We start from the raw sequence: 27147 nt of genomic DNA on the forward strand, positions 1-27147 counted from the left end.
GAAAAGCTATCCTGTCTTCTTTGAAATCTTCTAGGGAGCAAGAGATACAGAGTTTCTCCTTAGCAAATCCTGTGCCCAGATAAATTAACAAAGTACAGATGACCTCCTGAGCTAAACCCTTTACCATGATAGCATAATCCAACCTTAACCTAAAATGTGCCAAGAATTCTGACAACTCCTCCCCAGGAAAGAATGCATGTCTCCTCCCTACTTAGACCAAGATGATATCTACTAGGCTCAGAGATGGGGTGCCAGCTCACAGAAGAAATAAAACAAATTGATTATATGGGAGCTGCAATGAGTGACCAGCCTTATCCCACTTTAAACTCTTCCTTTTTTTCACAGTATACAGGTAAGTTGGGCTTACATGATGCCGAGGGAGGCCTCATGGGGATTTTTAACACAACCGTTATTCTCTTTGACTCATTTTTGCTTGAATGGTTTTAAGACCTCTCCAGAAAGTTGAGTTAGTGGAAAAGTCAAATTTTAATGTAAACAATTCTTATTGAAAGTAAAACTCTCTAATCTATTGCTTTGTGTTGTTAATGGAAGAGAGATTTCAGACTTAGTTTGAGTCAAAAGTTTATCCCAGCATTTGGCTACACTACCTGTTTCTTAAACCAAAGCAGATATTATTACTTTCATCTTTATAAAAATTATTGCTCTTTAAAAAAATTACAGAAGTTGTCTTTGCTCACTAGAGGGCAAAAAAACTAACAAAACTACATGAAGACTGAATTTGTGAAAGTTTTAAATACTCATTGGAAAAAATTCAAACAGTAAACAAAATATATGAAATACAGAGTGAATATTCACCTTTTCCCACTTGCCCTTCTCCATTTTCCCTCTTTAGGGGTAACCCAGATCTTTTGCTATGCATTTTTACAAAAGTTGGTTCATACTATAGTTTTCTACAACTTTTTTAATTTAATAATATATCAGTAACAGAAGTCATGCCAGTGAAGACTAATACATTTCATTCTTTGTATATCTGCATCCCACTTCACTGTATAAAATTTTGATTTAATTGATTATACTACAGAGCATTTTGTCATCAATTTTTCTCTATTGCCATTAAATATGGAGTAAATATTGTCCGTATGCCTTTGTCCTTGGGTAAATGTTACTCTAGGATAGTCCCAGAAGCAGAATTGATGGTTCAAAGGGTTTGCAGAATTTAAAATTTTATATATGTAGCCAAATGCCTTTTGAAAATGTTACTAATCATATATAACCATCATTATATGGGAACGCCCCTTTTCTAATGCATTTGTCATCCTAGATGTTATCAATTTTTTATTAATTTAATCTTTATTTAGTCAGTTCAGTCACTCAGTCATGTCTGACTCTTTGCAGCCCCATGAATCGCAGCATGCCAGGCCTCCCTGTCTATCCCAAACTCCTGGAGTTTACTCAAACTCATGCCCATTGAGTCAGTGATGCCATCCAGCCATCTCATCCTCTGTCGTCCCCTTCTCCTCCTGCCCCCAATCCCTCCCAGCATCAGGGTCTTTTCCAATGAGTCAAGTCTGGGTCTTTTCCAATGAGTCAAGTCTTCGCATGAGGTGGCCAAAGTATTGGAGTTTCAGCTTTAGCATCAGTCCTTCCAATGAACACCCAGGACTGATCTCCTTTAGGATGAACTGGTTGGGACTCTCAAGAGTCTTCTCCAACACCATAGTTCAAAAGCATCAATTTTTCGGCGCTCAGCTTTCTTCACAGTCCAGCTCTCACATCCATACATGACCACTGGAAAAACCAAGTACTGGGGTATAATTGATTTTCAATGCTATGCCAATTTTAGATATACAGCAAAGTGGTACATATATATATATATATATATATATATATCTCCACTCCTTTTCAGATTCTTTTCCCATATAAGTTATTATAGAATATTGAGTTCCCTGTGTTATACAGTAGGTTCTAGCTGATTAGCTATTTTATCAATCTTTCTGATGTGTTAATTCAGCATTTGGAAATCACTGAAAACATTAATACCTTTAGAGATAAATTTCCAAACATGGAAATATATCTAACATTCTAAGGTTGAGAAAGATTTGGGTGCATACTTTATATACCAAAAACTAAGAGGTGGAATAAGTGACCACACTAAGGAGATCTATGTATTAGCAGTTAGGAATCCTTTCTCCCATCTGGTGGCCCCCAAATTGATAAGAATTCAAAGAGTGGTGGTGACCCCTAAGTTAATTTCAACGTTTCAATCTTTTCAGCATTTCAAGATTAAGTACAATGAGGTGAAAATATCATAGACTTTGAAGTCAGTTAGAACCGAGATCAAAATCTCAACTTTCATTTTGGGTAAGTGAGTGAATGCTCTTTTGGTTTGGTTTCCTGAAATGAAAAGTGGTGGTATTTGGTCTTATCTCAAGGCAGAGTTAACTAAGTGAGGAAATAGTCTTTGATGAACAAGTGGGTAAGTATGACGATGTAAAAATCACATGTGTCTTTATAGAAACACTATACCATTTTTAAAAAGTCAAAAGATAAAGAATATGGAATCATTTTAATGTTGCTTTTATTCATATAATTTAACAAAATTTTGTGAGTTTACAAGTATATACCCCTAAAAGGAATTTCTGGGTAAAAGGATACATGCATTTAAAATTTTATCAACATGTCAAATTGTCCTGAAGACAGATTTTACCTATTTACATTCTTAATTGATGTTGAATAAGAATGTCTTTTTTTTCACACCCTGACTGATAATGTATATTACTAATATGTTTTTTCAATATGATAGACTAATAAAATTTTTATTGCTTTGATTTACATTTTTAGCATGAATAAATTTGAGCATCTTTTCATATGTTTATAATTATTTTTATGTTAGTTGTCTCTTCTTAATCATCCTTGAAATGTTTATTTTTCTACTGGGCAATTTGTCTATTTTTTGAAATCAGTTTTTAAGACTTCTTTACAGGTTAATTAAATTTTTCTCTGTCTTATCTGTTGCATATAAATTTTCATTATATATTCTTTAGTGTTCATTTTTTTCTATCATGGAAATATGTTATGTTTTAAAGTTAAAATTCTAGAATATATATAAGCATAAATTATGATTATCTATGTCTATATATAATGAATTTCTTGTAATCCAAAATCTACATGACCCATAATAAAGTCAGTAGGAAATATGAAACACCAAATTTCTGCCCATTGAGTGAAACTATGTTACAAATTTTATTTCACAGTGATCTGCAGTACAATTTTGTATTTATATAAAGAGAATAATGAAAATGGAAATACAAATAAACTTATACTTGGCACACAAACTCCTTAAAAATATGAATTCTCAGGGAAAATAGATAAACAACTACTTTGTTTTAAAACTGTATAACTACTTATTTCATCTCTGTGAATGTGTAAATAGTTTCTAATAGATTAATTTATTGCTCATCTTAAATAAATATTTCAGTTTTGACAAGACCATTCTACAAATGAAGACTTAGCCAAAAGAAGGGATTTTGCAATTGGAATTGCATGCTCAGAAAGATGAATTTGGGGTATAGCAGTGTGAGAAGATAGTGGGGAATTTTATCAGGGAAACTTTGATGACCTTGATTTGTGCCACAGAAACTGGGCTGCTGATTCTGCCAGTCCTTTTATGACCACTTTCAATAATTTAAAGTTACTAATGCTGTTTATTTCTGCAAACTTATTTCCAAAGAGCACTCGAACAGGGAGAAAACAGGCTCTATGTTGTGTTTTGATAATTTTCATTTTAGAATCAACATCCATCATGCGTCAGGCATACAAATGTGGTTCAAAATGTTTATTAACTCTTTTGTGAGTTATAAACACTTAAGTGAAACAGTTGATGTATTTATGTTATTGTTGAGTTGCTCAGCTGTGTCTGACTCTCTGAAACCCCATGGACTGTAGCCCACCAGGCTCCTCTGTCCATGGGATTCTCCAGGCAAGAACACTGGAGTGGGTTGCCTTTCCCTTCTCCAGGGGATCTTTCTGACCCAGAGATCAAACCTGGGTCTCCTGCACTTCAGGTGGATTCTTGACCATCTGAGCCACTGGAGAGCCCATAATCCTCCAGAAGGCACCTCACTTCCTTTTTTAGAAGAAGGGGGCTTGTAAAACACTAAATAGAAAAAAAAAGGGGGGGGATAAATAAAAAAATAGACAATAAGGCATACAGAATAAAAACTGTCTGTTGTGTACATAAAAATTACATAATAAATTGGTGAGAGGATGTACCTCATTTTACATTATACAGTGAATGTGCTTCTAGAATGTTGCTTGTGAATCAAATTATTTTAAAGCAAATTACACATTTAATCTACTAAAGGAGCTTGCCATTCCAGCATTTATCAAGTGCAGAATTTTAGGATCATATGAACACTCAACTTCTGATACAGATGAAGCTTGTGCTATGCAGATTCAGCTTTTATTCTCCCTGATTTAAAAGAAAACTTTTATAATAGCTGGAAATGGACTATAACCTTTAACTTTGTGAATCACTATGTTGTACATATGAAACTTAATACTGTAAATCAACTATACCTCAATAATAAAAAAAGAAAACTAGTGTGTAAAAGTATAAAAGTCCTTGTTCTTTCATTCCCCCACTCCATGCAACTTTCTAAAATTTTTCATGCCCTGGATAGTATCACCAATCCAACGAACAAGAGTGAGTAAGCTCTGGGCACTGCTGATGGATGGGGAAGCCTGGCAAACTGTAGTCCATGGGGTCGCAAAGAGTTGGATGTGACTTAGCACCTGAAAAGAATAACAACAGAGAAAACCATGGCTAATAATTTAATGTAATCTTTCCAAATAATTAAAAAATTAACATTCATATATGTGGGGAAATTCTTAAAGTTTTTTCTCTCAGATAGATGTTTGTGGTCTGCTGGTTTAAAAACGCAAAATGGTTGGCTGCCGTGGATAACCAGAGAGGATGTGGAGGAATCTCAAGAATGGACCTGGCCCAGAAAAGCTCTGGGTTCCCATTCCACCCTTACATCTACCTTATTGCAAGATGTGGTCCAGTTGTTTTGCTTCTCTCATCAGCTTGCTCACGATAGGATAATCACACCTTCTTCACAGGACTGCTGTGAAGAAACATTGACATACTTGCTGTGAAGGTGCTTGGAATACTCTACAATGTTAGGAACACGTATGAGAAACAAATTTTAGGAAACAAACTTAATTTTGACCGACATTGTGATTTACTATTTGTCTACAACAGTTGAGACCTGTTTGACTTAGCTCTCAAAATTTCTTTCATTCAAGACATCGTGAGCTCCTCTGGTTAACATGCCTCAGCCTTCAGCTTGTTTAGCGCGTGCTGCAGAAGGCCAATGACCCTGAGGAAAGCGCTGTTACGCAGCAGGCCCTCTCTCTCCTCAGTAGTCTGAGCCCTGCCTAAGCACTTTTCCCAGCCAGGAATTCTCCAGCAGTTCCTCCCCCCCACCCCTCTTGCTCTTTCCTGGCTTCACTGGGTGGGTACCAGGTAGTAGGCAGGTCTATTCCTTTGATACGCAAAGAGATCATCAATATTATTCCTCCTGGGTTTTCACGATGCCCTTGGAGAAGTCTGATTAGCAAATTAGATAGTTTATTTAGTAACTGGAAATATTCTGTGTGCCTGATTTCTATAAAGTTGCTATGAAAAACTTTTCCATATCTGCTCAGATTACCTTCTCATTCACATTCCTTTTTTATTTTTATATTTCCTCTTCATTTAAAAATTAAGAGGATAAATAGAAAGAACCAAGTAACATGTGAAGAGAAAGAGTAGGAGATGATTGAATGTGAAAGCAAAGAAGGGATGGAAATGCCCTGATCATGGTAAGATTGCTAAATTCACTTCCGTGGAGCATAGGCTGAGTGACAATGGAAGCTGGATCAGAGCTGGGGGTCCTACCACATCTCTCAGACTTCAAGACTTCTGCCATTTCCATTATTCCAGAGAACCTAGTTGAAGGTTCATAGCTCTCCTCTATTTTGTGGTGATCATAATGGGATTGAATTTGATAGTGGCAACAGTAATTTATGAAGGATTTTGATGAACTGGAACATAATTAAGGCAGAGGCCTAGGATGGTATAAGGTCTGGAAAACTCATCACATGAGAAGTAGTGGAAAGACCTACATGTGTTTGGCCTGGAAGAGAGGTAACTTATGGTGAGACATGCAGAAAGTGTGTCTCATGGAAAAAAAGCAAATTTAAATTTCTAGTTTTTCCCTGTGTGCTTTAGAGATAGAATCAGGTATAATAACAGAATATCAGATTCTGGCTAAAGTACTTTTAACAATTGGTGCGATCACAGAATGGAACTTGTTTTCCAATGAGGGAGCTAATGGGTTACACATCAATATAATTATCCAGAGAGAAGCTTGAGGATTGTCTATCAGCTACTTTTTAAAAACAAGCTTTTGCATGTAGTGGCAGGATAGAGAAAATAATCTCAAAATATTTAAAACAGTTTTAAAAATCTTTACACTTAAATCATTTAAAGGGGAGCATTCATTCATGAGTCTCTGCAGAGACCTGTCTTGTCTGGTTCCTTTCTACCTGCTAGCTGCACATGGATGGCATTGCCCAGGCCCTGAGCTTTCCTGGGGGTGACTCTGACTCCCCCAGAGAGAGTTAAGGCAATCATATTCCTTTTACTTTTTAAGAGCTCTGAATTGAAATACCTAGTCTTTGAGATTCATAAAATAAATGGTGAACAAGCTCTAATACTGGCTCTGGGACCGCCTCATAAATCTTGGCCAAGAATTTCCAGATTAGGAAATAGATTTTCCCCAGTTGGCTTTCAACAGAGGAAAGAAAGGGTAAATTCATTCCTCAGTTGTTTTCTTCCCTTCATGATTCCCCTGCCACCCTCTCAACCAATGCAATTGGGACTAGGGACAGCGTGGGGAGAGTCAAGTGTGCTCTTGTAGAGTATTCACAACCATCACATGCTCAGCTTCATAATATGCTGCTGAGTCCTGGGCAAGGAAGACATTCCCAGCATTTTTCCACCTGCAGCCTGGCTTTCCTGAACCCCTTATCCGAGTATAGTTTTCTCTGAGCAGCTCTTCAGTGATTTACCTATTTATTATGTTTATTATTGTTCACTGTCTCCCCCAACTAGAATGCGAGTCCCGTGAAGGCAAGGCCTCTGTGAGCATGTCAGGTACGTTTTGTTCCCTGATGCATCTTAAGTCCCTAGAACAAATCTGGCATAGTGCAGCCTCTCCAATACTTGTTGAATGAAAGAACCTGGTGGATGGGAATTCAGTGTTAATTTTAAAAAATCCTTTAAAGTAAGTGTGTTTTATCTTTAGAATATTACTAATTTTACCAGCAAATATTGCCATGGTTTAAATTCTCCAGCAAAACAGGAGCAGTAGAATTTGGGAGACAATAGCAGTAACCCAGGCAGAAAAGATGATGGTGGTTCAGACCAGGTGCTAGGTATAGAGGGCTCAAGGAGAGACCCAATTCTGAACATGGAGTATGACAAATGTGGAGGGTGGCGGTCTGGAGCTCTGTATAAAGACCTAGGTTTGAGATACAAATTTGGAAGCTCTGTATTTTCATTCAGCTTGATTAAATATTTATTGGGCATCCCACCATTTGCTGGGCACCCACCTAGACATTTTAAATACAAATTGTAAGAATATATAGTACCTCCCTCAGAGGCCTCATAATTAATGTGAACAGTAGACATATTAATAAAAACGGAAATATTTAACAAAAGTAGTTATAGACCCATGAAGACACAGATATGGGGATAGTTAATTAATTCCACCTTTGGGAAAAGTCAGGCATGAAACAATTGAGTTGGAATTTGAAGGTTAAGGAGAATCTCCATATCTGGTCAAAGTAGAATATTCCAGGCAGACAGGAAGGCTTGGTAGGTACAACTTCATGTTTCATAAATTAAAGGTACACTGTCATGCCTTCAGTTCAGTTCAGTTCAGTCGCTCAGTCATGTCCGACTCTTTGCAACCCCATGAATCACAGTACACCAGGCCTCCCTGTCCATCACCAACTCCTGGAGTTTACTCAAACCCATGTCCATCGAGTCAGTGATGCCATCCAGCCATCTCATCCTCTGTCGTCCCCTTCTCCTCCTGCCCCCAATCCCACCCAGCATCAGGGTCTTTTCCAATGAGTCACCTCTTTGCATGAGGTGGCCAAAGTATTGGAGTTTCAGCTTCAGCATCAGTCCTTCCAATGAACACTCAGGACTGATCTCCTTCAGGATGGACTGGTTGGATCTCCTTGCAGTCCAAGGGACTCTCAAGAGTCTTCCCCAACACCATAGTTGAAAAGCATCAATTTTTCAGCGCTCAGCTTTCTTCACAGTCCAACTCTCACATCCATACATGACCACTGGAAAAACCATAGCCTTGACCAGATGAACCTTTGTTGGCAAAGTAATGTCTCTGCTTTTTAATATGCTATCTAGGTTGGTCATAACTTTCCTTCCAAAGAGTAAGCATCTTATAATTTCATGGCTGCAGTCACCATCTGCCATGATTTGGAAGCCCAAAAAAATAAAGTCTGACACTGTTTCCACTGTCTCCCCATCTATTTCCCATGAAGTGATGGGACCAGATGCCATGATCTTAGTTTTCAGAATGTTGAGCTTTAAATCAACTTTTTTACTCTCCTCTTTCACTTTCATCAAGAGGCTTTTTAGTTCCTCTTCACTTTCTGCCAGAAGGGTGGTGTCACCTGCATATCTGAGGTTATTGATATTTCTCCCGGCAATCTTGATTCCAGCTTGTGCTTCTTCCAGCCCAGCATTTCTCATGATGTACTCTGCATATAAGTTAAATAAGCAGGGTGACAATATACAGCCTTGACGTACTCCTTTTCCTATTTGGAACCAGCCTGTTGTTCCATGTCCAGTTCTAACGGTTTGTTCCTAACCTGCATACAGGTTTCTCAAGAGGCAGGTCAGGTGGTCTGATAGTCCCATCTATTTCAGAATTTTCCACAGTTTATTGTGATCCACACAGTTGAAGGCTTTGGTGTAGTCAATAAAGCAGAAATAGATGTTTTTCTGGAACTCTCTTGCTTTTTCTGTCATGCCTTAACTTGTAGCAAATGAGTTAATGCAGTACCTGATATATTTCCCCTCATAATCTAGAAAATATAAAGAGGCAAATACTACGATAGACCTAATATGATCATATATGAGATGATCGGACATATTTTATGTCTGGTTCCATAACTTTTTATATTAACCAATGTTTTTAGTGCATGATGACCTGTCCCTCAAAGATGGAGCAGTCAGTTCCCCTGCCTCACAGAATGAAGGCTCCAGATGAACCCAGAAGAAGAAAGAAGGTAATCTTTCTTTGCTAAGCATGGCCCTGAAATGGTCTCAGGGCACAAACACCAGAACTTAGAATATATTTTGTGAGTTCATCTGGCACCTGTCAAACTAGATCAAGTTTGGACTCGAAGGGGAGAAGCGGGAGCAAGGATAAGAAGGCACAGAGGTGATATAAAGAGAGAATTTGGCGATGCCAGAGTCTGAAGTGCCAACTTGGAAGGTCATCTCAGAAGGAGTGGAGTCAGCATTCTAGGACTGCCTGATTTCCACTCCCGTCAGTACTGCCCTTTCAGCCAACCTGGCAGCAGCCATGACCACCCAGCAGGTGTTCTGCCTGCCTGTGCCCTAATCTCTATGTGGGCAACTCCCCTTTTAAAAGCCCCAGACACTGATAAGCACTCCTACTGCTCTAGGAGTATATAACCCCAGAAGTCAAAGGATTAGGGGTGGTTCTGAGGGAAAGAACATGAATTTGAGCAAACCCTGGGAGATAGTGAAGGACAGGGAAGCCAGGCGTGCTGCAGTCCATGGGGTCGCAGAGTCGGACACAACGGGCCACTGAGGGAAAGGAAGCCTCCTTAGACTTGAGTCTAATGATGGAGGGGATAGAGCTGGGGCAGGACCAGTTCAAGGTCAACACCCACCTGGCTCAGGATGGGACAGTGTGATCCACACCCTGTCTAGCATCTTCCCCCTCATTTCCTGTTGGGTGTCTTTGCTTTGAACAGTTGGGGTGCTGAGCCACAGCTGAGCACCAGAAAGGACTTCAAGGAACAGAGTTTTCCACTTCTTTGATTCCTTTAAAAACAGGGGTATCTGACGTGACATCTGCTGCCCCCAAGTCTTTGGTCCTGTGTTTCTCCTTCCATTTTTGCGCCCCCCTACCCTCTGAACCGCGCCCCGCCCTGTACTATTTTCCATACCCTGGGGATTTTTGTTTTATTCTAGTACTAAGAAGCTTGGTTTCTTTAAGTTGTTGCTTAAACATTTATCTCTGGGTATAAATTTGGCTTTGTATCTCAGAATCCTGTAAAATACATATATATGTATTTTACAGGATTCTGAGATATATATATACACACACACACACATAATTTAGTAAACCCAAGCTGTTAAATAAATGGCATTACAAGTGGCTGTCAGTAGTAAAGTAAATAGTAGAAAGATAGCATGACTCGCTGGTCTGTCAGATCTCAGACAACCTGGAACTGGACTTTTGAACTTTCTGCTTAGAAAAGCCTGTGGTGACTAGAGTTTGATGCTTTAACAACATGACAGGCTTATGCAGAATGATACTGACTTTCTAAAACACGTTGACAGCTTCTCACTTTATTTTCCCTGCAGTGGAATGAGGTGGAAAGGCCCGTATTTGACAGATGTCCTGCGCAGGACATTTAAAAGCCAGGTTCCCTAGGTTGCACACAAGGACAGTCCCGGGGCTGAGGCCTGTGTCTGAATACCCGCCTCCCTGTGCCCCAGGGTCTGGACATACTCCCATTCTAACATGCCTTGTGTCCTTGGTAAATTACTTCATCACTCCTGCCTCTGTTTTCTAACCTCTAAAATGAGGTTCTTCCTACTTTTAACTATCTTTTCACCATGCCCCAGCAAGTAGGAGTTTGCAAATTGGTTGCAGGTGGAAAGAAGCAGCGTTGGGTTTGCTAATTACGCTTTTCAAGCGGTCTCGTCCGTTTTCTCTCCCTTTCCAGCCGAGAGCTAATGTAAGCGTTCCTCTGAATTTGTTGACTGCACTTATGCTCTTTTAGGTCCTGCCTCCTTTTTGGGAACAGGGGTGGGCGGAGAGGAAGGAAGTGTCCTGCAACTACCAATATTTTCCTCTAGGAGGAGCCGCGCAGCCCAGATGACAGTGACACGCACCAACTCCCAACTCCTCGCAGGGGAGCGCTACATCCCAGCTCCGCGGAATGCTCGGCCGGGACGGCGTTCTGCGCCTCCGCAGCGGGTCTCGAACCGGCCGCCCTCAGCTCCCGCTCCCTCTCGCTGCGGCCGCCCGGCTCCCGGGGGCGGCGGGCCGGGCCCGGCGTGACCCCTGGTGAACGGCGGCCGCCGGTTCCCACCCCTCCCCTCCCAGCCTCCCTTCCCGGCTCACCCCGCCCCCTCCCTCCTCCCCGAGCCTGACAGCCCGCGAGCCGCCGAGCAGGGCGCAGCCATGGGAAGAGGAGGCGGTCTGGGGAGCAGCGGCGGCGGCGGCGGCGGCGGCGGCGGAGGCTGCTGCAGCGGCGGCGGCGGCGGCGGCGGCTGCTGAGCCGAGGCGGCGGCGGGGACCCGGGGGTCCGCAGGGCCCCGCGCCCTCGGCCCCAGGGCAGACGCGAACCGCGCTGTCTCTCCGGAGGCGAGGCTCGGAGGTACTGGAAGGGAGCTCCGGGATCCGGCTGTTACTTTTCCACTGTTGTGTCGGGGGGGCTGGGAGTGGAGCCTGGGACGCCAGTTGTTTGTGAAAAGTGGGGAATCTGTCTTACGTATTTACACTGATCATTTTTGTCCTGGTGACTCGGGGGTTGGCGGTGCGCCCCTCCTCCTCGCCAAGAAGTTGTTTTCAGCTGGTGGGTAGTTGTAACCCGATCCACGCTCTGGACGTGTGTATGTGTGTGTGTCTGTGTAAGTTAGTGGGGGGCATCAGGGAGTTAGGGGTGACAGGCGAACCATCCCGCGCTGGCGATTGCTCCCACCCGTGTTTGCGGTGCCTGGAGGGGCTTCCTCCGAATTCAGTTTTGTTCAAGTCTTAGAAGTTGTGCGAGCGTTTCTGTTTGACTTCATCAGTCAGCCGGGCTGGGGCAGGAACTGCAGAGGCTCGGCTGCTGAACTAGGAGAGGTCCCAGGCTGCGCGGGGAGAGGGCAAGAGAGAGGAGGTTGTCCGGCTGTGCGCCTCTACCCCTCGCGCTCCTCCCCAAAGCGCACCACCCTTTGTGCGTTTGTGCAGGCTGCAGCCGGGCCGTTGGCACCGGCGGAGCTGGGGCTAGAGTCACGGCCAGCAGTCCTCATGAGCTGGGGTGGGTGGAGATCGTGGCGAGCCGAGCTCCTCCAGTCCTGGACACACTTGCGGTTATGAAATCGACCACGCTCAAAGTTTTGACAGAACTGCCAGAGACAAGAGAGCCGCGGGTGAGTAGGATAGTGTCGGATCTGGGGTGAAGAGTCTGGCGGTGCTCAGCGGGAGGGTGCTGAGCAGGGTCACCGACTTGCGGGTGCACAGGGAAGTCTATTTGGGGGTGAGTGCTTTATGTATACCCCGGAGCAGAGGGGTACGCCTGTTGGGGCCGCGCTGCGGGAGTTGGTGGCCGGGTGCGGGGTCTGAGTGCTGAATGGGTGTGTACGTGCGCGCTGTGTGTGTGCGCCCATGTGTGCTCCTGGGGGTGGGGGGCGTGTCGGAGCCTGAGCCAGTAGGGTGTGCGGGGGACTTGGAGGGAGGAGGTCGGAGAGGTGCGGCCCGCCTGTTTGTGCAGCCAGAAGACCTTGGAAGGGACAGGGAAAGGTAACGGGAAGCCAGGGGGTTGGGAAGTCGCAGGAGTTGCTGAACGGGATTTAAGTACCACAGCCTTTAAAATACTAATCCCTTTGCCATCGAAGCGGGTGGTAGAGGTTTCTGGAGCTCTCAGGAGACCTGCACAGGACTGAGGGTCTAGGAGATGTGTGAATGTGTGGGTTCAGAAGCCCGGAGACGCGGGCGCAGTTTGGATCGGTGGATCTGAGATTCCCAGGGTGCTGTAGTCAGCCTCTGGGGGGTTTACATTCCCTAGTGTGTGTGCCTGGGAAGGCACTCACTTTTCCTCACCGTGGCAGTTCTATGCCCTCAGCAGTTGTTGTCATCTTGGAAGTCCTCTTCTCTGGGGATGCCAGGGTATACAGACTTTGCAGGTAACTAGTATTGAAACATTTCTAGAAATTAAAATGCTGGATAGAAACGAAATAAAATTTAGTGGACGAGAGTTGTTGGTTCCATCTTTTCTGTGATTGAGGATTGTTTCCTTATGAGAAAAGCAAAGCTCAGTGTTGCCAGATTAGATTTCAAGGAGTCTGGGTCATTGATGGTTTCCCTTCAGATGGACTTTAGATGGAGCTGGAAGGATGTGTTTTAAGCCAGAGACCATTGGAAAACTTCATTTGTGGCCTGAGTATGTCCCATCTTTCATCTTCTTCCTCCCTCTTGTAAACTTCTTGCTTCACATGAGTCTAAGGAAAGTTGGTGAGTCAACATTCAGTTTTTCTTTTGGAGTAAATATTATCACAGTGAAATTATAGTTTAAATCTCCTGAATAGCATGGAAAACCAGCACCTCTTGGGCAGAGGTGTGAAATGAAAATCTATAAATGCATTGACAAAGTGACAATACCAGTGCATTTTTTTTCCCCCAAACTGAGCCTAACTTTGCCTGGCAAATATTTGTTCTAGGCAGAGTTTGGGGCTATCCTTTTGATTGTTAGTTTTTAAAACAACAGACTCCACATCATAAGCTTTTAAAATGGATTCTATTATTAGACACCTCTATGCTCTCTGGTGCCTGTGTTAACAGATGTTTGTAGTGCTTAGTAACCTATGGAATTGTCATATTGAGAATCTTGTTAGCTCAAGACATAATGTTTATAGCATAATGTAATAAATGAACCCTCGTTGCAGTCTGCTTCTGCCAAGCACATGAAGCACCCCAACATGGAAACAAGTCTTAAAGTTGGTCCAACTTGGCAAACCTTTTTGGCCATCTGCTCATAAGCGTTGTTAATATAAAGATAGATCTGAGTGATACACTGAGAATAAGGCACAGCATAATGGTTAGCTTAGAAAAAAGGCATGGGTTGTATTTTTTAAATCTACTAACCTTAAGCTTCTGGTCATTCCACTGGTAAACTGCCGGAGTTTTGGTTTACTTTCAGAGAATACATTTTTTTTTACATATGTCAATAATGAAAATAGTTTCTATTTTGTGTGTGTGTTCACATATGTCCATACAAATCACCTCTTTTTCTTTTTAAAAAAGAAAACCCTATAAACTGTGGTAGTGACTTAAATAATATGAGTATTCAAATCACCTAATCACTTTCTGAATCTTGAGTTGATAAGAATCAAAGTGTTCTAAAGCTAGCGTCATACTTTTGCTAGCTGGGTAAACAAGGCAATACAGGATGTCTTTTTGGTAAAGTGATATTTTTTTAAACCTGGGACAGTATAAAGTAAAGAATATACTCAATAACATGGTTGATTAGTATGATCACTGACTTTAGAGGTAGCGCCCTACCAGGGGCAAGAACCATCACTTCAGAGCCATCCCTATTAGTGGACCAGCTGAGCTCTTCTTGGAAATAATCAGATGAAAATCTTTCTTCCTCACTAGCCAGTCTCTTCTAGGAGAGATTCATGACTATAAAGTTCTGCGTGTACTGAATCAACATTTTCATCTGCTTACTGGCCTAAACTGGAACCACGTATAGTGAATCTAATCTCCCATCCCTTTAAGTGCTGTATGGAGAACAAAGAGAATTCTCCTTCTTCCTGAATTCTTTTTCGCCTGTTCATGGAGCTATTCCTCGCCCACTGTGGAGTGCCATCCATTTCTGCCCTGACCAATATGCCCTTGAGTCCACATTCTCACCATCTTTCCTAATGTATATCATCCAAAACAGAGATGTGAAATCCCGAGTCGTGGATGTTCTACATCTATTAAGTCAGTTTAATATTCATGAGCTCTTTTAGCCATTTCATTACACTGTTCACTAATTTCAAACCTGTAAATAACTCACTTCTTTTCAGATTATTAATCATCCATACTCAAAACATTATGATATAATAGTTTCAAGATTTTTTTCATGCCTGAACTTCCAGTGAGTCTGTGGAAAATGTAATACTGTGTAGGTGAATAGAATTCTACATGCAGTGAAGACAGCTCTCTCATTTCTTACTATCAAGGAATAACAAGCCCTGAATAGCAGATGTAGAATATTCTGAAAATGAGCAAATTGTAGCTGCGTGTTACAGACAGGTAGAGATGACATTGTGAGATATTCTTTTCACAAGTGTGAGTCAGTACTCACAGTCAGCATTTGTTGAAGACTTGTTCTGTCCAAGTCCTAGACACTATGCTATCTGACCCTAAATGAAGTGAAAGTACGTCACACAGAGACACTTCCTCAGGCAACTGGGGTTGAAGATGTACATACAGGACATGAACTGAGTCAACAACATTGTCTTCCTCTGGAGAGAAATGCTTGCCGACGCACAGGGAAGTCTGGAGCAGTTCTATCTCAGTACTCAGGGAGCTCCCTGATACTCCTCACTTACCAAGTCCTCACCTTGGAGGGAGGAAGCAACGCTGGTTCATACAGGGTAGAGGGCATGATGCAAAGGCAACAGCTTTGGGACACATCTGAGTCCAGTGTGAGTCTGAACTTTACCACCAACATGCACATTAACTCCACTGAGAATGACTTTTCTCCTCTGTGAATATTTTGTGCCTACTGCCAGTGAGTATTTTCTCTTCTGTGAGTATTTTGTGCCAGGATGGAGGCGTTTCCACTTGTAGCATTTATAACCCAGACTCGGTATTAGACACCTATCTGTTATGATTGATTTCTCTTTTGTGTATCCGGCTGAGGCTTCCCGACTAAATTATGAGTTTCCTCTGCCACCAGCTGAGAATCTGCCACAGCCGAGACTCTTCTGTCTTCCTGCAGAAAGTGTTTATGCTTGATGATGATGACAGTGTTGTTTATATCAGCAAGTCTGGATGTGAAAGAAATGGCCATTTCTTCTTGGCAAAGAGAGAAAACTAACCTGCGATAAAGACTGACATCTGGGCCTATCAGAAGATCCTACTTGTGCACAGACTTCAGTCAGGACAAGGGGCCAATGCGAGTCTTGTGCTCTTAGATGCAATTTTCCATGCTGTTCCCCTCATGTTTGTGTGTGTTTGCATTAAGAGTCCTCACCCATCACCCTTGCATTAAGGTCTCCATCCATATTACATTTTCTTTCTTGCTTTATTCTTTTCTCATTTAAAGGGAGGAAATAATCAATGATAAAGTGCAGTTTTTAAAGTTCAAATATCTATTTCATTGTAATGACCTATATGGAAAAAGAAGCTGAAAAATATACATGTATATATATATATATATATATATATATATAAACCACTTTACTGTACACTTGAAACTAATACAATGTTATAAATCATTAATATATTTATTAATATACTATATGTTAATTAAAAAAAATTTTTTAATCTATTTCACTACTCCCTACCTCCTATTCACCCTCCTCCCTCAAATATAGCAGATATACTGATAAGTACTTGAATATATAATTTCTAAACCAAAGTTCTGCTTTGATATTAGAAACCTGCCAGTTAGGATCACATAATGTGAAATAAAGTAGGTATAAGGAAACCTGGGTCTCCTCTAACCTCTGCTTCTAACAGGCTTTGTAATTTTTGAAAGACTACTTAACTTTCTTGAGCTTAATATTTCTCACAAGTTAATAACAAATAAACAACAAAAAGAGAGGAATTATCAAAATGATCTCCTAGGATTTTTTGCAGAGCTATGTTCATATCCATTAAATTATTGAATTTCTCTCTCAGAGCTTTTTGGGCTTTGCTTGAACATCTGTAGGAACACCTATTTCACTCATTTTCAGTCTCGTGGTCTACTCTTTACATATCTGTCTTCCTTGCTAGGCTGTGGGATTCTCAAGAGCACAAAATAAATGTGATTCATTTCTTTTTTATTGTTTCACTTGCTGAATGCTGTAGACACAGCCGTGTGGAAAGAGTGTTAATTGACTTAATGTGGGCTACCTTGGACAGTCGAGCTATAATTTGTATCACTTATTTAACAGTGTGCAAGAATTTTGGATATAAGCATCAAGAAATACTGTTTAATGATTCTCTTCCCTTACCATTAATTTTTAAAAATCAATTATGTAAAACAGATAAAAATGAAATCACAACCGTGCTTCCAGCTCCCATTTCTAAGCAATACCGGCTCATCACAGTCTAATGCAGGAGGTCTTCCTGAAGTAGTTTCTTTTCTTTTGTTGTTGTTTTTTCTTTGAGCTAAACAAATTTCCATGAAGAGTACCAGACTCTTTAAAGAAGGGTGACAGAGAGGGTCATTGCTTAGTCTCAACTTCCTTGTTGGGTGTTTCTCACTACCTTTTAATACAGGCGAACGAACCCTTAGGTCAGATCCCCATTTCACTGAATAATGATTCATAGGAAGGCGATGATTTTGTCAAATTGTTGGGCCATGTATTTTTAATTAGCCTCTCAACTTACCTTCAAATACTCCATTCCCAAATCAGTAGATAATTTCTTCTACAGAGTCCTTAAAACTTCCAGATGTGTTTACTGCTCTGATTAGGGCTTGCATCTTTTGTTATTGACTAGACTTCAGTCAGTTTTCTTTAGAAGAATGTCATTATAACCCCAATGAAATAGACTTCTTAGATTGTGAATTTGTTTAAACATAAACAAGTCTATCTCCAGCTGGCTGGGCTTCTAAGTGGAAAATGTATCCTAAGGAAAATGCTCAGTTCATGGAGATTTGGCACCAGTGGTAGAAAGTACCCCATAAATCCCTCAGTCAGCACTAGAACCAAAAGGGCTTGCAAATTGAACAGGTGCTTTGATATATTGGTCTATGGTGGACAGCCTGCTATGCTAGACATTTGCTATAATAACTCCTTGATTATATCCTCAGTTGTTTACAAAATAAAACATTTAAAGTAATATATAATTTAAAACGTTAAGAGAGGCATCCCTCTCTATTCCTTTAGTATAGAGCTTCCCTGGTGGCTCAGATGGTAAAGAATCTGCCTGCAGTGCTGGAAACCCAGGTTCAACCCCTGGGTTAGGAAGATCTCCTGGAGAAGGGAAGGACAATCACCTCCAGTGTTCTTACCTGGAGAATCCCATGGTTAGAGGGACCTGGCAGGTTACAGTCCATGGGCTCACAAAGAGTCAAAAACAAATGAGTGAGTAACATTTGTTAGTATATTAGACATATGATAAAGTCATTGGTGCATAGAAAAACTCATTTTTTTTCTTGCTTAAAAGAAGCTTATTACTTATCGTAGTAAGCATCACATTACATCCACCTTAAAAAAAAAATCTTTGAGTGGTCATAACAAAAGTAGAGTGATATCATTACAAAACAGAGTCTTACAAAGTTTTCTTCTCATGCTCATTAAACTAGAAGGTGCTACTGTGATGCAGAAATACCTCATCTCAAGTTTGAGGATGGCTGATAAGTCCTCAGGTAGACTTCCAATTATGATTGCTATCAGTCAGATGTCAGCTTTGTCCTTGGTCAGGATGATGACATATGATCCCACTTCACCCTATCTGTGGCTTCTTTGGACATCTTCAAGCTATGTTGTTGTTACCCAGGAAAAACCTCAATTTGATAAAGCTAAGTAAAGAAGAGCCAGGAAAAGCATAGGTGAATGAGAAATTGTGAAGATTCCTGAAGACAAACCCTCTACAATGCTTTCTTCCCATAAGGGGAGAAGATACCAGGATCCCTGCCAAGATGATGATGACAGAAGGAAAGACACCAATTTTATACCGAACAAGTCAGAAAGACTAAAGAAAGAGCAGCAGAGTGAAGAGGAAGGATTTCTTTTTATCAGCCTCAGTACAACACCATATTTCCAACAGGGACATGTGCAAAACAATCTTTGTTTGTCATAGAATAAACATTCAATACTGATATGTTACTAATGACATTGTTGTTTTTGTTCAGTCACTAAGTCATGTCTGACTTTTTGCAACCCCATGGACTGCAGTATGCCAGGCTTCCCTGTCCTTTACTATCTCCCAGAGTTTGCTCAAACTCATGTCAGTTGGTCGGTGATGCCATCCAACCATTTCATCCTCTGTCATCCCCTTCTCCTCCTGCCTTCAATCTTTCCCATCTATCAGGGTGAGTCAGCTCTTTGCATCAAGTGGCCAAAGTATTGGAGCTTCAGCTTCAGCATCAGTCCTTCCAATGAATATTCAGGTTTGATTTCCTTGCTATCCAAGGGACTCTTAAGAGTCTTCTCCAGCACCGCAATTTGAAAAGATCAATTCTTTGGCACTCAGCCTTCTTTTTGGTCTAACTCTCATATCCATACATGCCTACTGGAAAAGCTATAGTTTTGACTGTATGGACCTTTGTTGGCAAAGTGATGTCTCTGCTTTTGAATATGCTGTCTAGGTTTCTCACAGCTTTCCTTCTGAGGAGTGAGTGTCTTTTAATTTCATGACTGCAGTCACTGTCCCTAGTGATTTTGGAGCCCAAGGAAAGAAAATCTATCATTCTTTTCACTTTCTCCCACCTATTTGCCATGAAGTGATGAGACTGGATGCTGTGATCTTAGTTTTTTTAATTTGAGTTTTAAGCCAGCTTTTTTCTTCTCTCTCACCCTCCTCAAGAGGCTCTTTAGTTCATTTTCACTTTCTGCCATTAGATTGGTATCATCTGCATATCTGAAGTTGTTGATATTTCTCCCAGCAACCTTGATTCTAGCTTGTGATTAATCCAGCCTGGCATTTCATATGATGTACTCTGCATAGAAGTTAAATTAGAAAGGTGACAATATACAGTCTTGACGTATTCCTTTCCCAATTTGAACCAGTTTGCTCCATGTCCATTTCTAACTGTTGCTTCTTGACCTGCATGCAGGTTTCTCAGGAAAGAGGTAAGGTATGCTGGTGTTTCCACAATCAAAGGCTTTGGCGTAGTCAGTGATACAGAAATAGATATTTTTCTGGAATCCCATGTTTTTTCTATGATCAAATGAATGTTGCAATTTGATCTCTGGTTCCTCTGCCTTTTCTAAAGCCAGCTTGTTCATCTGAAAGTTCTCAGTTCACATACTGCTGAAGCCTAGCTTGAAAGATTTTGAGCATTACTTCACTAGCATGTGAAATGAGTGCAATTGTGCGGTAGTTTAAACATTCTTTGGCATTTCCCTTCTTTGGGATTGGAATGAAAACTGACCTTTTCCAGTCTTGTGGCCACTGCTGAGTTTTCCAAATTTGCTAAGATATTCAGTGCAGCACTTTGACGGCATCATCTTTCAGAATTTGAAATAGCTCAACTGCAATTCCATCACTTCGTCTAACTTTGTTTGTACTAAGGCTCACTTAACTTCACACTCCAGGATGTCTGGCTCTAGGTGAGTGACCACACCATCATTATCCATGTCATTAACACCTTTTCTGAACATCTGTACAGACCTACAAGACCTTCTAGAGCTAACACCAGATAAAGAATACCCTTTTCATCCTAGGGGATTGGAATGCAAAAGTAGTCAAGAGACAAGTCTAGATACACTTGGAGTAACAGGCAAGTTTGCCTTGGAGTACAAAATGAAGAAGAGCAAAGGCTAAGAGTTTTGCCAAGAGAATGCACTGGTCATAGCAACCCCCCTCTTCCAACAGCACGGGGGATGACTCTACACATGGACATTGCCAGATGGTCAATACCAAAATCAGATTGATTATATTCTTTGTAGCTGAAGTTGGATAAGTTCTATACAGTCAGCAAAAATAAGACCCAGAGCTGAGTGTATCTCAAGTCATGAGCTCCTTATTTGAAAATTCAGGCTCAAATTAAAGAAAGTAGGGGAAAACCACTAGGCCAATCAGATATGACCTAAATCAAATCCCTTATGATTATACTGTGGAGGTAAGGAATATATTTAAGAGATTAGATCTGGTAGACAGAGTGCCTGAAGAACTATGTGGAGGTTCATTACATTATACAATAGGCAGTGACCAAAACCACCCCAAGGGGGAAAAAATGCAAGAAGGCAAAGTGGTTGTCTTATGAGGCTTTACAAATAGCTGATAAAAGAAGAGAAGTGAAAGGCAAGGGAGAAAGGGAAAGATACACCCAAGTGAATGCTGAGTTCCACAGAATAGCAAGGAGAGATAAGAAGCCCTTCTTAAATGAACAATGCCAAGAAATAGAGTAAAAGAGTAGATTGGGAAAGACTAGAGATCTCATCAAGAAAATTGGAGATATCAAGGGAATATTTCATGCAAGGATGGGCACAATAAAGGACAGAAACAGTAAGAACCTAACAGAAGCAGAAGAGATTAAGAAGAATTAGTAAGAATACACAGAAGAACTAACGATGTTAGTATGTAGTAAAATATAGAGAGAAACTGAGGTTGTTGACAAGACCTACGTGGAGAGCTGGGGACAAAGGGATGTGGATAGAATTGGATGATCACTAGACTGTAAGCTGATAATGCAAATTTAGTGTTAATTCGCCTTAGATTAATGATGGCACCCAAATGTGATGACCAGGTTTCCAAAGTAGATCTTGTGCAGGGCCTTGGAAACATTGAAGTAAGGTGGAAACGTTTTGAATTTTTCCATAGGATGCAGTAGAACTGGGAATACTCATCCTGTCTGCCAGTTCTTGGTATACCCTCATCACAGAGTATGAGATTTTAATTCTCTTTGCCTTTGTCCTGTATACTTTAGTGTTTTTATTTATTCTTTCAGTACATATAAGGTATGCAAGAGTTAATTATGTCATCTGAAAAGTACTTTGAAAACTAATTAGGAAAAGATGCTGAATAAATAAGATATTTTATTAGCCTGCAGGATGCAAATTGGCCAGGCTACTGGTATTTTGGGAATCACTGTGAAAAATCAAAGACAGAACATGTATTTATTTATTTTATTTTTGTATTAAAATATATATTTCTATTTGTCTGCATTTTAATATATATTTGATGATAATACCACATAATATATAGTCATTTAAAATTTTTTTCATGATCAATCATGTATTTACCTTATACATTAAAATTACTTGAAGATATATAACACAGGTTGATTGAGAAGAATCATCTTTATTACAGACTTCATCTTTATACTTCATAAATATTATCCAAGTTCTATTTATGTCATTTCCAATTTATTTATTTATTTATTTTTATTATTTTAATTGGAGGCTAATTACAATATTGTGGTGGTTTTTGCCATACATTCACTTGAATCAGCCATGGGTGTACATGTGTTCCCTACCCTGACCCCCCTCCCACCTCCCTCCCCATCCCATCCCTCACGGTCATCCCAGTGCACCAGCCCTGAGCACCCTGTCTCATATGTCAAAGCTGGACTGGCGATCTATTTCACATGTGATAATATACATGTTTCAGTGCTATTTTCTCAAATCATCACACCTTCACCGTCTCCCACAGAGTCCAACAGTCTGTTCTTTACATCCATGTCTCTTTTGCTGTCTCACACATAGGGTCATCATTACCATCTTTCTAAATTCCATATATATGCATTAATATACTGTATTGGTATTTTTCTTTCTGACTTACTTCGCTCTGTATAATAGGCTCCAGTTTCATCCACCTCATTAGAACTGATTCAAATGAATTCTTTTTAATGGCTGAGTAATATTCCATGGTGTATATGTACCATAGCTTCCTTGTCCATTTGTCTGCTGATGGGCATCTAGGTTGCTTCCATGTCCTGGCTATTATAAACAGTGCTGCGATGAACACTGGGGTGCACGTGTCTCTTTCAATTCTGGTTTCCTCAGTGTGTATGCCCAGAAGTGGGATTGCTGGGTCATATGGCAGTTCTAATTCCAGTTTTTAAGGAATCTCCACACTGTTCTCCATAGTGGCTGTACTAGTTTGCATTCCCACCACAGTGTAAGAGGGTTCCCTTTTCTCCACACCCTCTCCAGCATTTATTGCTTGTAGACTTTTTGATAGCAGCCATTCTGACCAGCATGAGATGGTACCTCATTGTGGTTTTAATTTGCATTTCTCTGATAATGAGTGATGTTGAGCATCTTTTCATGTGTTTGTTAGCCATCTGTATGTCTTCTTTGGAGAAATGTCTGTTTAGTTCTTTAGTTTTTTGATTGGGCCACTTATTTTTCTGGAGTTGAGCTGCAGGAACTGCTTGTATATTTTTTTTCTTTGTCAGTTGCTTTGTTTGCTATTCTTTTCTCCCATTCTGAAGGCTGTCTTTTCACCTTGCTTATAGTTTCCTTCGTTAAGAACACATATTTATTGAGCCATTACCATGTTCCCAGGAATGTTCAGGACACTGGAGAATACAAAAGTAGTATAAGACATGACCTTTGATTTGAGGACCTAGCAATTAAGCTAGGAAGGCAACACTAATAATGTACGTGGGGTGCCTTTGTACTGACAAGTACACAATTTCACGAAAAATTATATTACAGAATGTAAATGTGACATTTATTTAGAGTGAAGGGAGATCTGTTTTGAGCTAAAGCGTTTGAGGTGAGGTGTTATGTACAAAGAGGCTCCAGAGCCAGGATTGAAAACAGTGAATTGTTGGGTAGGTAAACATTGTGCATGAGGAGGGTGGGAACTTGGCTCCAGGAGGTAAGTCTGGAGCTCCCGGGGTCATTTGTAACAGGGAGGGGGCGTGTAGCAGGCTGTGGATTGGTTTCCCACTGGAAGCCCTTCTCATTGCTAATGATGGATTTACAGATGTGCCATATAGGCCCCTCCCTTGGGTGGCTGTTGGAACATGGCCATCCTGAACCTAGTCCTTGCCAGACAGTGGTGACGCTTGCAGGTGTCTCTGTAAACTTCTCTTGCATAAACATTATGCAAATTCAATTTTAAAACTTCTTTCTTTAGCAATATTCCAAGAAGTCTATTAAAGATGCCCACATTGCGGTTTCCCTTTAAGAATATGATCCTGAATGGACCCCACGATGGTAGAGCTGACCTGGGATTTCCTCCTCTAGCCCCACTTCCCTGCCACATCCTTGTTCTGACAGTGTTGGGCCTGTAGAGCCATGGAGCTTGCTAGAATCTGAGATCCTTCACCAGTGATTCTCAGCCATTCTGCTAAGCAGGGCATAGGGGCATTTGAAAATAGGGTTGTTCAAAGGACTGGAAGGTTTTATGGACTTTTAGTGCCTAGAATCAGGATGCTAAATCTCGGTAATGCCTGAGGCAACCCTACACAAAGGAGAATGCTAGTAGACCCTTGCTGAAAGCTGAATCCAACATCCTCCCTTTATTTATAGATGAGGAAATGGGAGTGACAAGACTTCCCCAGCATTTTAAACTCCCTAGGGACAGTGCCAGATTTATAGCCCCGTTCTTCTAGCTTTCTTTGAAGGGTTCTTTTTACTATATCACAGTCCCACTCATAAACATTGACTTTCACTCTGTTGTTTATAGCATGTGGTTTATCTCCATCATTCATGAGTGGGTGCGTTGTGGATTAAGATAAGTGACACTTGACCTGCAGTTCTTTTCCCTGAGAACACACAGGGATTTGCCTGTGAGTCGGGGCTGGTGGATGTCTTCTGGGGTGGCAGCCGCTGCAGAAGCCTAAAGGTAGGTTGGCATTTTGGAAAGGGCGTGCAGTAGGCTTTGGAATCATACAGATCTGGCTTATCTGAAGAGATTTGAATCTATCTCAGTCATTTACTCCCTTGGAGAAGGGAATGGCAGCCCACTCCAGTATTCTTGCCTGGAGAATTCCATGGACAGAGGAGCCTGGTGGGCTCCAGTCCATGGGGTCGCAAATGGGGTCACAAAGAGTCGGACATGACTAAGTGACTAACATTTTCACTTTCTCACTGCCATTTACTACCTTTACAACTCTCAGCAAGTTAATGAATCATTCTGAACTTTGTCTGCAGAAGGGAGATAGTGATTCTTACTTGGGAAAGCTGATGTAGTTTAAATGAATCCAAACAATGCCTGGCTCATATGGATGACCAGCAGCACCATCTTGCTCTAAGAGAGAACCTTAAAACGTTTCCTCCTAAAGGGTCACTTGATACCAATTGCTGCTTTTTTACCCACTTCTGCTTTCTCTGATCAACCCAAGTTGCAGCTTTAATGAGTCCCTGAAGTGTTTCTTTTGTTTGAATTGTTGAAATTTCCTCCTTCAGAAGAGACCAGAGATTAGTTTCTTGTGACTTCTCTGTTAATGTGCCTAGACTATTACCATACAACAGAAATGAAAGATATATCCAGATGATTATCAGTGGCTTGTGAAATTCGACTTTTAAAATCAGTAACATAAGCCATTCCTGTGTATGATGTTTGTCAGAGAGATTGCTGTCTGTCAGTGTAGGCGAAGTGCTGCTTAGTGAGTTAAGGGACGATTGAAAGTTGGCCAGTTGGGGTGTTGGGACTTGTTGTAAAAGGCTTTTCTGAGGACGGAACAGCCTACACTGATGCGCCGTGACTCGTGAGAACCTAGGGGGATGAGCACAAAAGCCCAAGAGTGTTTCAGTCCTTGACTTTGGAAAATCTTGCAGACTTTGACACTTAAGTGCACATCTTCTATTACTGGAACACTTTAAAGTTGCTTCTCTTTGTTAAAGGTTAATTTTCTTAAAAGGTAAAACCATGATAGAAAACAAACAGATGTAAAATAATATAGTTATTGATTAATGAAGGAACTTGAAAAGATGTCATAGTCATTTTAAAGGAGAACCACACAAATGTAGATACAGTAGGGGAATGTTGAAATGAATTTGTAAACTCTGACCTATCCATAGGAAAATAATCAATTACATGCCATGGATACAAGTGGTTTGCATTTATTTGGACAAAAACTATTTTTGTGGCTCATTTCTACAAGTTAACTTCTGATTCTGCAAAGCTATAAAATAGCATAGGCAAATACAAAGGCTCAGACTCCCATAGGATCAGCTAATCCCTGGAGGCTCAGCATTCCATTGAAAGGATATCCTGTAATTTCCTTTCTCATCGCATAGTCCAGAGTTTCTCCTTATGCCTTCATGATTCCACGGGACTCTTGTTCCTGGTAGAACTTCTAATTTGCTGATGGAAACTTGAGGTGGGATTTCTATAACTTTGGGAATTCTCTTTCTTTGATATACATTTTACTTTAAAAAAGCTTTTGATTGTGAAGTTTTATATAAACAAAGTAAAGCAAATAGTATTTTGATCCTCAGGTACCCATTACTCAACTTTCAGGGTCATCAATATTTTGCTAATCTAGTTTAATCTTTCCACATTGCCCCTAAGTATTTTAAAGCTCAGACATCTTATCTTTTCATTTGTAGATGCAAATACTTTAGTATGCTTATCTAACACGTAAGCCTCCTGTTTTTAATAACTAGATGGTCTATATTTTATGATGGATAGAGAGAGAATACTTTATGAAAGGACATTATACTCCTCAGGCCTGACTCTGTAATATGACAGAGGTGTGAATGTGTGTGTGTGTGTGTGTGTGTGTGTGTGTATACACCCACACACATATATATACATATACATCCATGTAAGACTAGTTCTCTTTTGTCATTCAGACCCAAGCTCAAATGTCACCTTCTCAAAAGGACTTCTCTGACCCATAGCGTAGTCTTTGCTCAACTAGGGGATGCTATCATATATCTGTTTTATTTTCATCACAGCACCTACCACTTACCTAATATTATTTTATCTATTAGTTTTTCTACTTTTCTGTCCATCTCCACCAACAAAATCATAAGCTCTCTAATAGTACAGACCTTCTCTGTCTTGTTCACTTTATATTCCGTAGAAAATCCTTCCTAAGTTTTTGCTGAATGAATGCATCTTAGTAGTTCATGGAAGTTTTGTTAGCATTCTTGCAAAAATTTATTTCCATTTCACATGTCCAAACATGCATGGCTTTCATATGCCAATCCCTAGTATATTTATAGTTTGGTGGGATTTCCTCATAGTATGGAATGAGGGACCAGAGGTAAAATTAGGTCAGTTATTATCTCTCTCCGTACATTCGAAGTCTCTCCAGTTGTGTCCAACTCTTTGCAACCCTGTGGACTGTAGCCTG

General features: G+C 40.8%; 1 protein-coding gene across 2 annotated transcripts in view; it reads left to right on the forward strand.

The window, feature by feature from the left end:
* Window positions 1–11586: 11586 nt before the first annotated feature.
* GHR (growth hormone receptor) overlaps window positions 11587–27147 on the forward strand; it is a 297127-nt gene continuing 281566 nt past the window's right edge. The window contains exon 1 of one of the 2 annotated variants that reach the window (XM_020888243.2): window positions 11587–11688. The gene's annotated coding sequence lies outside the window, so the exon portion shown is untranslated. Of the gene's footprint in view, window positions 11689–12378; window positions 12446–27147 lie in introns of those variants that run through there. The other variant, XM_070476638.1, reaches the window with a different exon arrangement.

The sequence above is a fragment of the Odocoileus virginianus genome, chromosome 14 (genome assembly GCF_023699985.2).
Source record: "Odocoileus virginianus isolate 20LAN1187 ecotype Illinois chromosome 14, Ovbor_1.2, whole genome shotgun sequence".
In the NCBI taxonomy this organism is placed as follows: Eukaryota; Metazoa; Chordata; class Mammalia; order Artiodactyla; family Cervidae; genus Odocoileus; species Odocoileus virginianus.